Source organism: Citrus clementina, unplaced genomic scaffold (assembly GCF_000493195.1).
Source record: "Citrus clementina cultivar Clemenules unplaced genomic scaffold, Citrus_clementina_v1.0 scaffold_1, whole genome shotgun sequence".
Classification (NCBI taxonomy): domain Eukaryota; kingdom Viridiplantae; phylum Streptophyta; class Magnoliopsida; order Sapindales; family Rutaceae; genus Citrus; species Citrus x clementina.
In genome coordinates this window covers 19913013-19928985 of record NW_006263303.1, presented here as the reverse complement: position 1 = coordinate 19928985, position 15973 = coordinate 19913013, and the positions used below count along the sequence as shown (strand labels likewise).

General features: G+C 39.6%; 2 pseudogenes; both read right to left on the bottom strand.

Moving 5' to 3' along the window:
* Positions 1 to 72: 72 nt before the first annotated feature.
* Positions 73 to 2187, bottom strand: LOC112095716 (annotated as a pseudogene).
* Positions 2188 to 3897: 1710 nt separating this feature from the next.
* Positions 3898 to 8298, bottom strand: LOC18054761 (annotated as a pseudogene).
* Positions 8299 to 15973: the final 7675 nt, after the last annotated feature.

Genomic DNA, 15973 nt, shown 5'->3' with positions numbered 1-15973 from the left:
AGCGTCCAAAAATTTACAAATGTTCAAACGATTGCAAACAAATGAAAGTCCAAAATTTATACAAAAATAAGTCTAAAGGTTATGAGGATTAGCAGCCTCAACAGTTGAGGGATCAGCAATCTCCGGGAGAAGAGGATCAGCAACGTCGGGGGGAGGAGGTAGCGACCCTTGACCAACTTCAGGAGCACGATCTCCTGCTTCCGCCGCCTGCACCCCTCCTAAGGGAGCCTTCACTTGGTCTTGGTCACCCTGCTCCTTATTCCCCTGATCGACCTCGGCCATATATTTCTGCACTCCATCTTCAAGCTTGCTCATGTTAAGTTCTGGATATTCTTCCTTGAGCACGAACATGATGCACTTATAGCAGAAACCGACCCCAGAGTTATACTCTGCATCCAGCCGATCATCCACATCAGCGGATTTACCTTTCGCCTCGGCCAACTGCTCGTTTAGAGATTTGATTTCTCCCTCAAGAGTCGTCTTCAAGGTGTCTCGCTCACTCTGAGTGGCTTGGAGGTCAGACTTCAGATCACCCAACTCATTCTCAAGCTTGACGGAGGTGGATTCAGCCATGGCCAGTTTCTCCTCCAGGTCCATGATTTGCTTGTGCAAATCAAGCAGCTTCTCCTTTGAGCGGTCGGCAGACTCAGCCTTTTTCTTCAAGTCCTGATTATCAGCTTGAAGTCTCCTCTCATGGCGAATGGACCTGTTCTTGTAACACGAAACCAAGGTGGCCAGCTTGAAGGAGACTCTTTGAAGAGATCCAGCTAGCTCGGAGAGGTTCATACTCTCGATGTCCTTCACCATCTTAGGCCCCACTGATTTGCCGTAATCCTTCTGGTACGGGCTCAGGTAGTCACCCTGATCCCGAGATGGAAGAGGAGAAGATCGGTCCCCAGACTGGATGCTGATCTCGGGGCTCTTATCACTCACCTTCTCCCCACCATTTTTTCGAGGTGGAGGAAGGGGCAGAGTAGGAACAGAAACCTTGGGTTGACCAACATTGGCTTTCTTTGGAAGAGGAGGAGGGTTGCTAGAGCTGCTTGGAGCCCGACCACGCTTTCTGGTCATCGCGCTGAGGATCTTGTTATCCATTCCGGCAGCTATGTCCACTAAGCCCGAACAGACCAAGTTTGTTGGTGACAGGAGGTCTTGGCAGGTAGACGCGTTCACCAGAGCAGTTTTAACCTGGAGCAAAGGTCGGTCTTCAAGATCCTTAACCAAACCCCACGATTCTGAAAAAAGAAAACAAGATTAAAGAACCCAATAAGTGGCAATTTGAGAAAGAATATGGGCAAAAAATGAACAACCTGGGGTGACAAAATGCGTTGGAAGGTAAATATCACCACCCAGCGAACGGGCTGCTGTACACCATTTCCCTCCAGCAAAGAAGAGTTTGTTCTTCCAATTTTTACACGAGGAGGGGAAGCCGGTGATTGGCTTCCTCTTCGCAGAGCTCGACATAAAGTAGTACCAGCCTGCCTCCTTCGGGCTACTCCTCCGCTGGTATAAATGCTTTACTTCAACTAGAGAGGGCTCCTCTGATCCACACCTCTCCCATAATACATACATAGCCGAGAGAACCCTCCACCCATTGGGATGTAGCTGACCTGGGGCCAGATGCATACCACCCAGTATCTTAGCAAAATAGCGCTGAAGGGACAGTTGAGCTCCTAATTTGAAACTCTCCAGGTGCATCGTCACATACCCCCGCGGAGGCCGACTAGGAACGTCACATTTCCCAGGAACTACAAGGAGAATCTCCTAAGGAATGTTGTAGAGGTTCCTAAGCTTGAATAGATCAATTTGGGTGGTGGCACAAGCTATGTAGTCAATAGGGTAAGAATCCGCCTCCACCTTATGGCCAAGGTTCCTTTTCTTAGGGGGTCTGCTCGGCTCGGAACTGCTTCCCTCACCATCACCCACTTCTTCAGGGACCCCAACCCCACCAGAACTGTGGTTCTCACCAGAGCCCGATGCAGGTCCACCTCTATTCCCTACAAGCTCTAGTTCAGAGAAGGGAGAAGTGGCCAGGAGACGTGGGTACTTAAGGGTATCCCTACCATGGGAGGGACCTACACTACTGGAGGGATGTAGAAAATCAGTGGGTATTGACAAGTTAAGGCTTGAATCCTCTGTTTCTTCGTCACTCTCATATGCAATTAACTTCCTTCTCCGATTTGACATATCGAAATCTCAAAAGAAAACCAAAGCAAACCCGAGTACACGAATACAAAAAGAGGCAACACATAACCCAATCAACAACAACCAAAGAAGATGTTAAAGGCTATACCTGGAATAGACTGGCACTGATAGCACTGCCGTGACAAAGAAAACACCCAGCAAATGGATACTCCGGACGCGGGAGGTGTGAGCAAAGTTTAAAGAATGAGTTGGCTAACGGCGGAGAGATGAGTAACAAAATGATGATGATTTCAATCTAGGGATTTGAAACGAAAATGGGGAAATGGAAGCGTTTAAATGATGAGGATGCCAGCTCCCTCACCGTATATCGAGGACGGATAGCCCGTCGTTTCGAATTTCAAATTCGAAGAGTCGGGAAGTGCCACGTCACTAACCGTTATAAGAGGCCAGACGAGACGCAAGCCCAGATATGCAATGGATATGCTCATAAAGGCCCACGCTCAGATAAAAATCTCCCCAGACGGAAAATGGAACCTCAGGTCCATCCCAGTAAATAGAAGACCAGATGGGAAGTTCCCTGGGCTGGTAAGATTCAATTATCAGTTTCTACTCTCAACTCGTTTCACTCGCGAGACCAGAAACTAGGGGACTGGTGTTAAGTAAATAAGAGCACCAGCTCAGCCATGTCATCATTTCCACCCCGGCATGGATCACCTCAGCCAAGTGGTACGAGTAGAACATTGATAATGAGTCTTCTACGAGCAAGGGCCAACCAGAGATGAATATCAGCCAGAGGAATGTACCGACCAGAGATAAATACCGAGCAGATACTCATTCCCCAAAAAGCGGGAACACGATCTCACGAAATCACGACAGTTGCGCTACGCCTAGAACCGTCGAGGGAGATATGGTGTCCCACATTTACCCACAATGTAGCAGTTGGAATCCCATGAGGGCTGCCACTACCCGAGATAGAGGGGGGATGAAGGATAAACGGAAACGTGGGACAATGACTATAAAAGAGAAAGAAACCAATGAAGAAAGGGGAGAAAAATTGAGAGAAGGGAAAACTATGCCAAATTGAAACCAGACCATTTTTTAATACAAAACTGTGAGCCAATTATAAGCAATTTATCGAATCTAAATTGCACCGTTTTCCCGTGAACACCTTGTGCTAACTTAGGCATCGGAGGGTTTACGCCGGTAAAACCACCGGCGTCTCTGATCCATTTTTGTGAACGCAGGCTTAGTGGGAGAAGGAAGGCCCATTCCAATCTCAGTGACTAGAGTGGACATTGAGGCAAGAAGAGGTTGACATCTTCACTACCGATTACATAAGCGTTGGTGTAAAGATCTGGTCGAGCAAAGGACGACCAGATTTCAGCATCAACAATTTATCTTAACGAAGGCATGCCTTCGTTCCACAACTTCCATGCCTACAACATATTAAAATTCTTTTATCATCTATAGTTTATTAGTTCAAACTATGTTAGAAAATGTCGTATGCATTTTACTTACATGTCCTATAAGGTTAAGCTTGTTGTCGGAATGATAAAATCCTCTATTTTTCTTTCCACTTATTATCTCCAGCAATAAAATTCCAAAGCTGAAGACATCAGATTTTACTGAGAATTGCCCATCACTAGCGTATTCCGGGTGCCATATAACCACTTCAAAAGATTAAAATATATAAGTTAATTTTCATTAATCAGTACAAGTGAATTGTAAAGATCACATGACAAGAAGTACGTACTATGTTCCAATCACTCTTTTTGTGTTTCCTTCTGTTTCGTCTCCACCAAAAGCTCTTGCCAAACCAAAATCTAAAATTTTTGGGTTCATATCTTGATCTAGTAGCACATTACTTGCTTTGAGATCTCGATGTATAATCCTCAATTTAGAATCTTGATGAAGGTACATAACACCCCTAGCGGTCCCACAAATAATGTGGAAACGCTTGGACCAATCCAATATCTTACATCTTTCTTGATCTACAAATTACCGCATTAAGGTTAGTACAAAATTTTCTGAAAATACATAAGAAACGTCTATAATCAAGGCACAAGCTAGCCGAATATTTTAAGGTTATAGGGACCCAGACCAAAAATGAAAGAGTTCAGGCTTTTGTTGGGCATGAATTCATAAATCAACAGTTTCTCCTCTCCCTGAATGCAGCAGCCAAGAAGCTTTACAAGATTTCTGTGTTGTAATTTGGAAAATAGTATAACTTCATTCTTTAACTCCTTCAATCCTTGCTCAGAAATCTTCGAAAGCCTCTTCACAGCAATTTCCTACCCATCCACTAGCGTGCCCTGCCCAGACATATATGTGAATTTAGTTACCTGGTAAAATAATTATTTTTGACTGGCAAGTTTCAAGTTTACCTTGTAAACAAGTCCAAATCCACCTTCTCCAAGCTTGTTATTGATTGAAAAGTTATCGGTGGCATTAGCAATTGTAGCTAACTCAAACAGTGGTAGCTCCAGGTCCATGTTTCTGTTTTCTCTGAAATATTGGATAATATTAACTGAAAGCACATATGCAGTACGTATACTGGAAAAACTACTAACTGGTCACTACAATTTTCGTGTTCTTGATGAGAAGGTTCTTTATCTGTAAATTTGTATTAAAGCTATTTTCCAGTCAATATGAAAGTGCAAGTAAATAAAGAACCATAGGTGAAAAAGAGGCGTGTAATGATATAACACTAAATGCAAGTAAGTAAACCTGCTATTCCAACAAAAAATTTACAAGTTTAATTACCCTGCCCCTGATCTAAATGATATGCACTGTTAACTCTTCATCTTGAAACAAACATACAGTTATTGTTGCATATAAAAACTTATTATACTTGGTGAAAGATTTTATTGAAGATTTTATTGAAAGGAAACGGCTATCATAAAAATGCAAGCAAATGGCTATAAATTTTTGAAGGAAAATGGAGCAATATTATACCTACTATATTTCTCCTTCTTTTGTGAATCAAGTAGCCAGCTATAAGCACCGCAGCTAACAGAGCAGCTGTAGGAACGACTATCACCACTATCTTTGTCGTAGGCTTACCTTTTGCTCCTTGATCAGCGTATTCTGATATAGCAGAGCAAGTCAATAATCAAATGATTCAAATAGCAGCAGAATTCTATGCACAGAAGCTATAGCAAGAAACTGCTTTATGCGAAAGGAGCTTCTCAATCAGAACTCAATACTAAATTGCACAATAAAAATGTGGAACTAGTCTAACTGGAGTGGTACTCCTAAGTTCTCATAATGGAGTGACATAAACAAGTCTGCGGGTACCTATCTCTGAAGCAGACATTCGAATATACAAGTCCTGCCCAGCATCTGGAAAGTCTCTCATGTCAATCAGTTCACCAAACCACATGGCACAGCCACTGCCTTCTCCTCTGATATATGAATTTGTGTATGCCATACAAGAAGAGTCGTCTAAGCATTTCTCCCAGCATTCATTGAGATTCATACTTTTGCTCACCCAAGAAGGAGTAGCGTCTGGCAATTTCATCGCAGTGAATTTGATGAAGCCATCTTGTCTAGAGTAGTTTAACGACTTATCACGCACACACCCTTGAGACCAGTCCACATATCCCCTTGACTTTTGTTTAAAACCTTTTAAACATTGGCAAACAGGCATACCGCTAATGATGCAAATGCCATAGGCACCACAAAGGGCATAAGTGTCACATAGATCTCTGTTGGGGAAAAATAAGGTTTTTAAATTTTGTATAAAACCTTTTGAAGATCGCTCTCATATAATATATAAGAATTTTTAACCTAGAAATCGTACCTTGAAAATCCGAGTTGGCTTTTTCCGCTGAAGTGATTTAGGCTCCTAGATCACGATCCGCCACCACCACTCCTGTTAGATCACGATCCGTCACCACTACGCTTGTTAGATCACGAACTGTCACCAATGATCTTCCAGGTTATGACTCAGGTTCGATCTGCACTTGACGTGTGGGCGCCTTTATCACTACCAAAGCAACTAGCACGAGAAAATTTTTCTCTCAACAATAGAGAGAAAAATCTTATTCTCCGATTTGTATAAAGTGGCTTCTCCTTTTTCTTTAGAGAAAATAAGCCTTTTATATCACCCTTTAGTGAAAACCCTAGGCTTCAAATAATCAAGAAACAAAACCCACGTTATTTTCTTTTTCAATAGGGGACACACCTTGTAAAATAACATAAGGCCCCTTACACAAAAGCTAATTAAATGGAGCCTCCTACTAAATGATATATTTAGGCTTTTGACCCAAATAGCTAGTTATCTTACTTATTAGTCCAGTAGTGGTGCAGTCAATTAAATGAGCTAACCCGGGGATCATTTGGGAACATACAATAGTGGCTACAATAATTAGGCCTGTAATTAAACTAGCCCAATTATTTAATTCCAAATCTACTCCACTAAAAGATTGGAACTGACTTCCATAATTGTATGCTCAAATAATAATTCGTCCCAAGCCACATTGATTTCTTTACTGCACAATCCTTTGTACCACATCGTTAATTAAATTGATATCTCAACTGTCCAATCAATTTAATAACATCTTATTCCTTGATCCTTACTGGTTTTCTCTAATGATAATTTTCAACATACTAAATAGTTGACACACTCTGGCCAGAGAATTCTATGATCAAGTACCGAAAACCTATCAAGAGATGTGTTGTACAAATTCTATATTGTTAATCCATAACTCCAATACTCATAATTGCTGCCACCAAGATACCGGGTAATCTTGACCACAAGGATGTGTCGTGCCCATTGGTAACTCAAATGAAATAACAATTACAATCATGAAATCATTATTAACTCAAGATTAAGATTACAGTAAAATCAACGCCTATGAGATTTAATAAGTCTGACAGTTATTACAAAGTTAATTAAATCTCATATGTGATCTTGTTCAATGTAGTCGTACTACATCAATAAATTCATACATGATTAAGAAAAATCACTCAATGAATTTATTACAGTCTATACCTAAATAAAGTGCCCAACTTTATTTATTAACTGCGAACTAAATTTATTTAATCATAAGATAACTTGTATTTATGTCTTCTGTGAATCCACATGGTGATCACATAAATACATATAATATGATTAAATGGACTTTAATACAAATATTAATGCAATTAAGATATTTGAATAAAATACCTCATTAATTTTATTAATCAGAAAAAAATATTTATTACAATTAAATAAACACATATGCTTTTAAAGAGCATATTTTCCCAACAATCTCTTGGCACATTTGCATACAATTCCCAACTTTGAGTTGCTTTATCCCATGTGAATCGTTGACGTAAATAGAGTGTTTGGTTCATAACAATCCTTGAGAAAACAGCTTTATCTATCAAGTCGATGGTGAAGTACAACTCATCCTCATTAGAGACAAAGCTGAAGTTAAAAATGGGGTTTGGCCTTAATGATGTAGCACTGAATTTAAGGCCATTCCATGGGCCACTCCTTTGAAACTTTCTTGATCCCTTCCACATCATTAACTCAGGATTATCTTGTCGTTCAACTGCCCAAGTAAAGTTTCCAGGAGACGGGTCGTCTGGGCTCTTCCATGATGTTATACGCCGCTCAAGACCAGTCTTCAAATCCCATCCGAGCTTCATTCCCGGTAGCAATGTATCAGAAGGATAATCAAAGCTTTGCCATAAATAAGTTTCAGAACCACCATCTCGTTCACCTCTGAGGACAAGATTTCCTGAATCTAGTAGCTGCAATACAACTGGAATCCGGACTTCTTTGCTCAAGTTTGCTGACCAAACTACACTCTTGTTCTGGCTGTTAAAACAAGATTGCCCGTCTGGTTTACAACTAACAAGCCAGAAGAGTCATTAATGGGGTTGATTCGGTTTGCAACCCAAACAACAGTTTTAACAGGCATATTTTTGTACCAAATTCCCACGTAACGATTCTTGGAACTACCAGGACTGAAGAAACCAAGCTCAAAGCTTCCTTCTTTCGAAACTAAGGTCCTACCATCGCTAAGGGACTGAGATGAAGTAATGGTGTCGGAAGCGAAAGAGGATTCAGACAAGAAAACCAGTAACTTACAACAGACGAACAAAAATGAAAGTACACCCATTTGTGTATTGGTTTAGATCTCTCTCTAACAAACTATATAGATGCTAATACCATGACTAATGATCTATCTTTAACGGCATTGAACTAAAAGTGAATGCTTCTGGACTCTAATTCCCTTGCGAGAACGCAACTATTTAGTGTTGGAAGTGGTGGAAACTTGAACAACAGTGACTGTTAGGTGAAAATTTGATCTCTATCATGAGGTTGTGAAGACAAGATTTGTGTATTGATTATATAGATGCTAATACTGTGAGTAATGATCCATCTTTTTTTTTTCAAAAAAAAAATGATCCATCTTTAACGGCATTGAACTGAAAGTCAATGCTTCTGGAGTCAAACCGTCGTATTTAAGAAATAAAAACCAATGGTTAGAAAATATGTTTATGAAAAAGAAAAAGAAAAAGAAAATGGGATATAAATGAGCCGAAGACTTAAAATGTAGGAATAATGTCGGGACCCACCAAAGTCGTTCTTGACTTCTTGTGGCAAAGTACACTTCCGCATAATGTCGGGACCGACCAAATTGCAGGAATAATCTAAGATTCATTTATATTTTATTATTATTATTTATATTCATTTAATAGTTTAAATTTTTATAATTAAAATAAAAAATTTCACCGCCCTACTTTAGTTCCATTTGAACTAGATTTTGATACCATTAAAATTATTATTATTTGGGTTATGCAATGGTACAATTATTACCGGCAAATGGTTTTCATATGTGTTGATGCTGAAATCTGAACTAGTTGGTTAGAGACTTAATATCAGATCCCTGCATCAGCATTAAATTTGTTTGGTGGGAAGCTGCTGGTTGATCTCTAAGAATATTCTCTGACTATGAGCAGAACATTCATGAGCATATAATCTTCAAGCTGACGATCAATAAGTACCTGAAATTACAGAGAATGGTCAGAGGTGCCGGAAGTTTTTCCGGCGTAAACCCTCCAACGCTCAAGTCAGTTATGGGGTTTACAGGAAAAACCAAATATGCCATTTTTCATATGGCTTAATAAACATTGCTTTAAAACCAAAAGCTTTTTGAATAATTTGCAGAAAAGTAAAATAGAGTATCCAGAAAGGATTTCTCCGTCAGATCCAGAGAAAAAGAGCCCTCATTGGTGTGGTTTTCTCGGGGTTTTTATAAAACACCCCACACCCACGACCTTAGATCGTGACAATAACCATTGATTAATCAGATTCGTGCCCTGATTTTTCGGAGGAGCTTTGTGGTGGTTTATTTTAACTGAGTCTTTATTCCTGGTCATCACTTGGCCGAGGTGATCTGCTCAAGTTTAGACCACCTGGTCGAGGTGATCTGGTCAAGCTCATAGCACATGGTCGAGGTGATCTGCTCCACCTCATAGCACCTGGTCGAGGTGATCTGCTCCACCTCATAGCACCTGGTCGAGGTGATCTGCTCCACCTCATAGCACCTAGTCGAGGTGATTTGCTCAAGCTCATACCACATGGTCATCTGCTCAAGCTCACACCACCTGGTTAAGGTGATCTGCTCAACCTCATTGTACCTGGTCGGGGTGATCTGATCAAGCTCATACCATCTGGTCAAGGTGACCTGCTCAACCATTTGCTCACTTTCACTTGGAGGAGATCATGGTCGCTCTATTTAATTCCTCAAACACCAGTCCCCCAGTTTCTAGTGTTGAGAGTAAAACAAATCAACACTGGAAACTATAAAGTTTATAATTTTGGCAAACCTATACCTTAGGAATATTTTTTTTTTGCGAATTCTGCCCAATCGTCCTCACACGACTGAGCAGGTTTGGGCAAATCTTTACTTTAGCAAATTTTGCAAGATATGGCTGCTGGTCCTTCAAACGACCGAGCAGGAGTTGGCCCATGTTTGCCTTAAAAAATTTAGTAGACTTTAGCTGCTGGTCCTTTAGGCGACCGAGTAGAAATAGGCACATGTTTGCCTTAGTAAAATTTGTAGTCTGCCTGCAGGTCTTTTCGGTGACCGAGCAGGAATAGGCACTTGCTTGCCTTAAAAAATTTAATAGACTTTAGCTGCTGGTCCTTTAGACGACCGAGCAGGAATAGGCACATATTTGCCTTAGTAAAATTTGTAGTCTGCCTGCTGGTCTTTTCGGTGACCGAGCAGGAATAGGCACATGTTTGCCTTAGTAAAATTTGTAGTATGCCTGCAGGTCTTTTCGGCGACCGAGCAGGAATAGGCACTTGCTTGCCTTAAAAAATTTAATAGACTTTAGCTGCTGGTCCTTTAGACGACCGAGCAGGAATAGGCACATATTTGCCTTAGTAGAATTTGTAGTCTACCTGCTGGTCTTTTCGGTGACCGAGCAGGAATAGGCACAAACTTGCCTTGGTAAAAATTTCTTGAAATTGCCTACTGGTCTTTGTTGACCGAGCAGGAACATGCACTTACTTGCCTTAGTAGAATTTTCGTAAAATTAGCTGCTGGTCTTTCGTTGACCGAGCAGAAGCAGGCACTTACTTGCCTTAGTAGAATTTTCGTAAATTTAGCTGCTGGTCTTTCGTTGACCGAGCAGAAGCAGGCACTTACTTGCCTTAGTAGAATTTTCGTAAATTTAGCTGCTGGTCTTTCGTTGACCGAGCAGAAGCAGGCACTTACTTGCCTCAGTAGAATTTTCGTAAATTTAGCTGCTGGTCTTTCGTTGACCGAACAGAAGCCGGCACTTACTTGCCTTAGTAGAGGTTTCATAAAATTAGCTGCTGGTCTTTCGTTGACCGAGCAGAAGCAGGCACTTACTTGCCTTAGTAGAAGTTTCATAAAATTAGCTGCTGGTCTTTCGTTGACCGAGCAGAAGCAGGCACTTACTTGCCTCAGTAGAATTTTCGTAAATTTAGTTGCTGGTCTTTCGTTGACCGAACAGAAGCCGGCACTTACTTGCCTTGGTAGAGGTTTCATAAAATTAGCTGCTGGTCTTTCGTTGACCGAGCAGAAGCAGGCACTTACTTGCCTTAGTAGAAGTTTCATAAAATTAGCTGCTGGTCTTTCGTTGACCGAGCAGAAGCAGGCACTTACTTGCCTTAGTAGAAGTTTCATAAAATTAGCTGCTGGTCTTTCGTTGACCGAGCAGAAGCAGGCACTTACTTGCCTTAGCAGAAGTTTCGTAAAATTAGCTGCTGGTCTTTCGTTGACCGAGCAGAAGCAGGCACTTACTTGCCTTAGTGGAATTTACGAAATAGCCTGCTGGTCCTTTAGGCGACCGAGCAGGAATAGGCACTTGCTTGCCTTAGTAGAATTTGCGAAATAGCCTGCTCGCCCTTTCATAAATCATTCTCATATTGAGCAACTTTCTAGATATCAAGTTGAGTTATATTACTAACTTTAATATGAGCTCTATCAGTTTGACATGTACAAACTATCCTCATTTGATAAATTACTAGTAGGTAAATACTACAGCCGCAAATAAAGGCTACAAATGCATGTTTTCATGTAGACATCAAGACATAAATTTGTTAAAATTTCTGACCTGATTAAGATGCAACTTTTTGCATCAATGTCTCCTTCCAGGTGCATAGCTTGCCTCATTTGCAAATGTATCAAAATTGACATTTTGTAGTGAAATTGCATAACAGAATTCCCTGCATATTCTTCAGACGAAAATGAGCTGTCTGATTCCTGCAAACGTGTGCAGCCAATATGCTCTCATTTAAAGTTTTTTATTCAAATCCTTGAATATGAATCTATTCTGTAAAAGAATTTGAAAAACTTGTCTAGCGATCTGAGCCAAATCTGAATTGGCCATAATACTACAAACTAGCTGCTCCATGATCATTAAAAAATCACTGCACTCATAAATATGACTTTCTAATATTATTCCCATGTAAAATTTGGGATTGAATACTTAAGAAAGCATGTCTAATTCTTAAATTAATAAAATATCTATGTATCTATTTTATACATGATTGGTTATGTTATCATGTTGTGAAATCAAGTACTAATTCCTCGCATTCCCATATGACTTCAGGTTGTACTTCTGACATTCCAGGATCGTTGTGGAATCAACTCTTAATATTTTGAAATCATCAATTTCATAGATGCACTATCAATCTACAGTTACATGTCTCCACAAGAGATTTATGCTCATGAATGCATTATTGATGCTAAATATACGTTTGATGATAAAAAAAATATTCAGCTAAATATAATTTCTCAGTTAAAAAATGGGATGCATTTGCAAACTAATCTGATTAGTTTTAATGTGCATAAGATAGGCAAGTTGCAACAATAGCAGTATCATAATTTGCAAAAATTGAATGATATAAAATAATCAAGGAAGTGGTTCGAGTGCACCTGTAATTGACCATTTGAAATATGGCTTCTGACCTTTGGTAATTTTTTTTTTTTTTTGAACTTCGTTCTGCTCTTTTGTTGTGACTATACTTCCCCTACAGCTTCTGAGCTTCCTTTCATTGTAACTGTGAAAACCTTCATACTTGCTTGATGAACGCTCATGGTAATTGAAAAAACTGAGAAAGAATTTCTTTGTTCCTGAATGGACAATCATTTGCCTTTTTCCCAACTTATTTTTTATTATTAATGCTTTGCCTTCTATTTGCCTTCCTTGATTCTGATCTAGCTTACTCAGCATATCCTTTTATAAGCTTAATAAAACATTTAAATGATCTATAACTTATGAAAATTGTGAGTAGAAAAATAACATAATTCGTTTAGACTTTCTATCAAATAATTGGTGGGCTTAACATCATGTCCTGATTATGTGATTATCTTCCTTATGATTTTACCCAAAAATTTCACAATAAAAAATAGTTAATCTAAGGCAGCTTAAGCAACAAAAGCATGGATATGTTCTTAAACATAAAAGCCAAACAGGTAATTCTGAAAACGATAAGTGCGCAGCACATGCTTTCAAGCGATTAAAGTAAGCATGTTGTTCTGACAATTGGATGGCAAGCACATGATTAATTAAAGACAAATGGCAAGCACATGATTCCTGTAAGTTCTCAATTCTCATGCCATGCATTGGACTTCAAATCCTAACTCTGTTAAAATGCGTCTCGATTCCATTTACTGAAGCTTATTCCTCATTCCATTTCGAGGATTTGGAACTTATTTAACGATAACCGAAGCATGCAGTAAATGAACATTTGATTCTAAATCTTCATGCCACAATGCACGTGATGGCAACTTAAACAAATTGATCTTTGTGAATTTATACTCACAATTATCAAAATTATGCAATCAAATAAACTGATTTTTGTAATTTCATATTTCAAACCGCAAAAATTTTTTGATGAAGACAAGAATCAAGTTCTCGTCAAGCTAATGTGTGAATTAAAGTGAAAAGCCGATGACTTACGAATGAGCAAATTCCTTTAATGCCCGAATTTGGTTACTAGCCTCTGGGCTGTCCTTAATCAAGATTCGTCCCCAACAATTTAGTTTGCTAATCACTTCTGCTTCGGTCAAATCCAAACTGGTAGAGACAATGATGACTTTTTGTACCGATCCCCACAGACAGCGCCAAATGTTGATGCTGAAATCTGAACTAGTTGGTTAGAGACTCAATATCAGATCCCTGCATCAGCATTAAATTTGTTTGGTGGGAAGCTGCTGGTTGATCTCTAAGAATATTCTCTGACTATGAGCAGAACATTCATGAGCATATAATCTTCAAGCTGACGATCAATAAGTACCTGAAATTACAGAGAATGGTCAGAGGTGCCGGAAGTTTTTCCGGCGTAAACCCTCCAACGCTCAAGTCAGTTATGGGGTTTACAGGAAAAACCAAATATGCCATTTTTCATATGGCTTAATAAACATTGCTTTAAAACCAAAAGCTTTTTGAATAATTTACAGAAAAGTAAAATAGAGTATCCAGAAAGGATTTCTCCGTCAGATCCAGAGAAAAAGAGCCCCCATTGGTGTGGTTTTCTCGAGGTTTTTATAAAACACCCCACACCCACGACCTTAGATCGTGACAATAACCATTGATTAATCAGATTCGTGCCCTGATTTTTCGGAGGAGCTTTGCGGTGGTTTATTTTAACTGATCTTTATTCCTGGTCATCACTTGGCCGAGGTGATCTGCTCAAGTTTAGACCACCTGGTCGAGGTGATCTGGTCAAGCTCATAGCACATGGTCGAGGTGATCTGCTCCACCTCATAGCACCTGGTCGAGGTGATTTGCTCCACCTCATAGCACCTGGTCGAGGTGATCTGCTCCACCTCATAGCACCTGGTCGAGGTGATCTGCTCCACCTCATAGCACCTGGTCGAGGTGATCTGCTCCACCTCATAGCACCTAGTCGAGGTGATTTGCTCAAGCTCATACCACATGGTCATCTGCTCAAGCTCACACCACCTGGTCAAGGTGATCTGCTCAACCTCATTGTACCTGGTCGGGGTGATCTGATCAAACTCATACCATCTGGTCAAGGTGACCTGCTCAACCATTTGCTCACTTTCACTTGGAGGAGATCATGGTCGCTCTATTTAATTCCTCAAACAATATGTAATGGTATAACTCTTTATTTTTATTAGCTTTAGGGCCAAATATTATAACGAAGACAATTTGAGATGTAATACATCATCATCATCATCATCATCATCATCATCATTATGGTCTTCAATATATCGGCAAACACTGAGAACTGAGAAAAGTTTACATGAAATTTAATTAGAATAGAAGAAGAGAATTTCTAGCCATATGCATGCTGGGCCGTTATCAATTAAATAATGGATGGGCGAATAGAAAACGTCATGCAATAGTTTTAAATTACACAGAAAAATTATGGAGCTGTTTTTTTATATTAATTTCAAAGGAAAGAATAATCAATAATTTCGAAAAACTCCGCCGGCAGATATGAGCAGATAAGCCCCACTTGTATGTGAAATCGCTAAATTACGTGTAGAACTTCAGAAAGGACATTGAATACTAATTATATTCTCAGTATCTGTCTGTAAGTTGCAATCGGTCGTCGTCAACGGAAAATTTTTTGCTGGGTCCGAGATTCCAAGTTAATTTATAGAATATACATTGCCACGGCCCACGAGCATATATTCATTAACTTTGACTGATAGTTTACTTGGGTCATCCTTGTAAATCATTTGTTGTACATTAGTTAATTTATAGAATTTAAATTTCTTATTTCTCATCTAACTAATAATGAATTTATAATTGGTATAATTTTAGAAATCAGTCGAATATGCTCTAATAGAAATCACGTCTTCTTGTTCCCATCATCATCCTATTCGAACCCTGCTGCAAGAAACTCATGTTTAGAAATATGAGTTAATATATATAGCGTCCTTAAAATTTTTTTTTTTGAACTGATTAAGCATCAGGTTACTGTATTACACAGAGATATATATAACTGCTATGGTACAACAGGTCATTACACTGATATTTACAATAAGATATATATACATGGGACTTACATTATTACATTTTTAGTCTATGAAGCACATGCCCAGCCAAATACCCCTCACGGAGGAGGGAGATATATATAACTGCTATGACAGCAGGTCATTACACTGATATTTACAATCAGATATATATACATGGGACTTACATTATTACATTTTTAGTCTATGAAGCACATGCCCAGCCAAATACCCCTCACGGAGGAGGGATGTCTCTACTCCACTCGCATTTCGCAAGGAAGAAAGACGTTGTAAGTAGTCTCCATACAATTATATTTAATTGAGGGAGGTTGAGTCCGTGGGGACTCGAACCATTGCCCTCA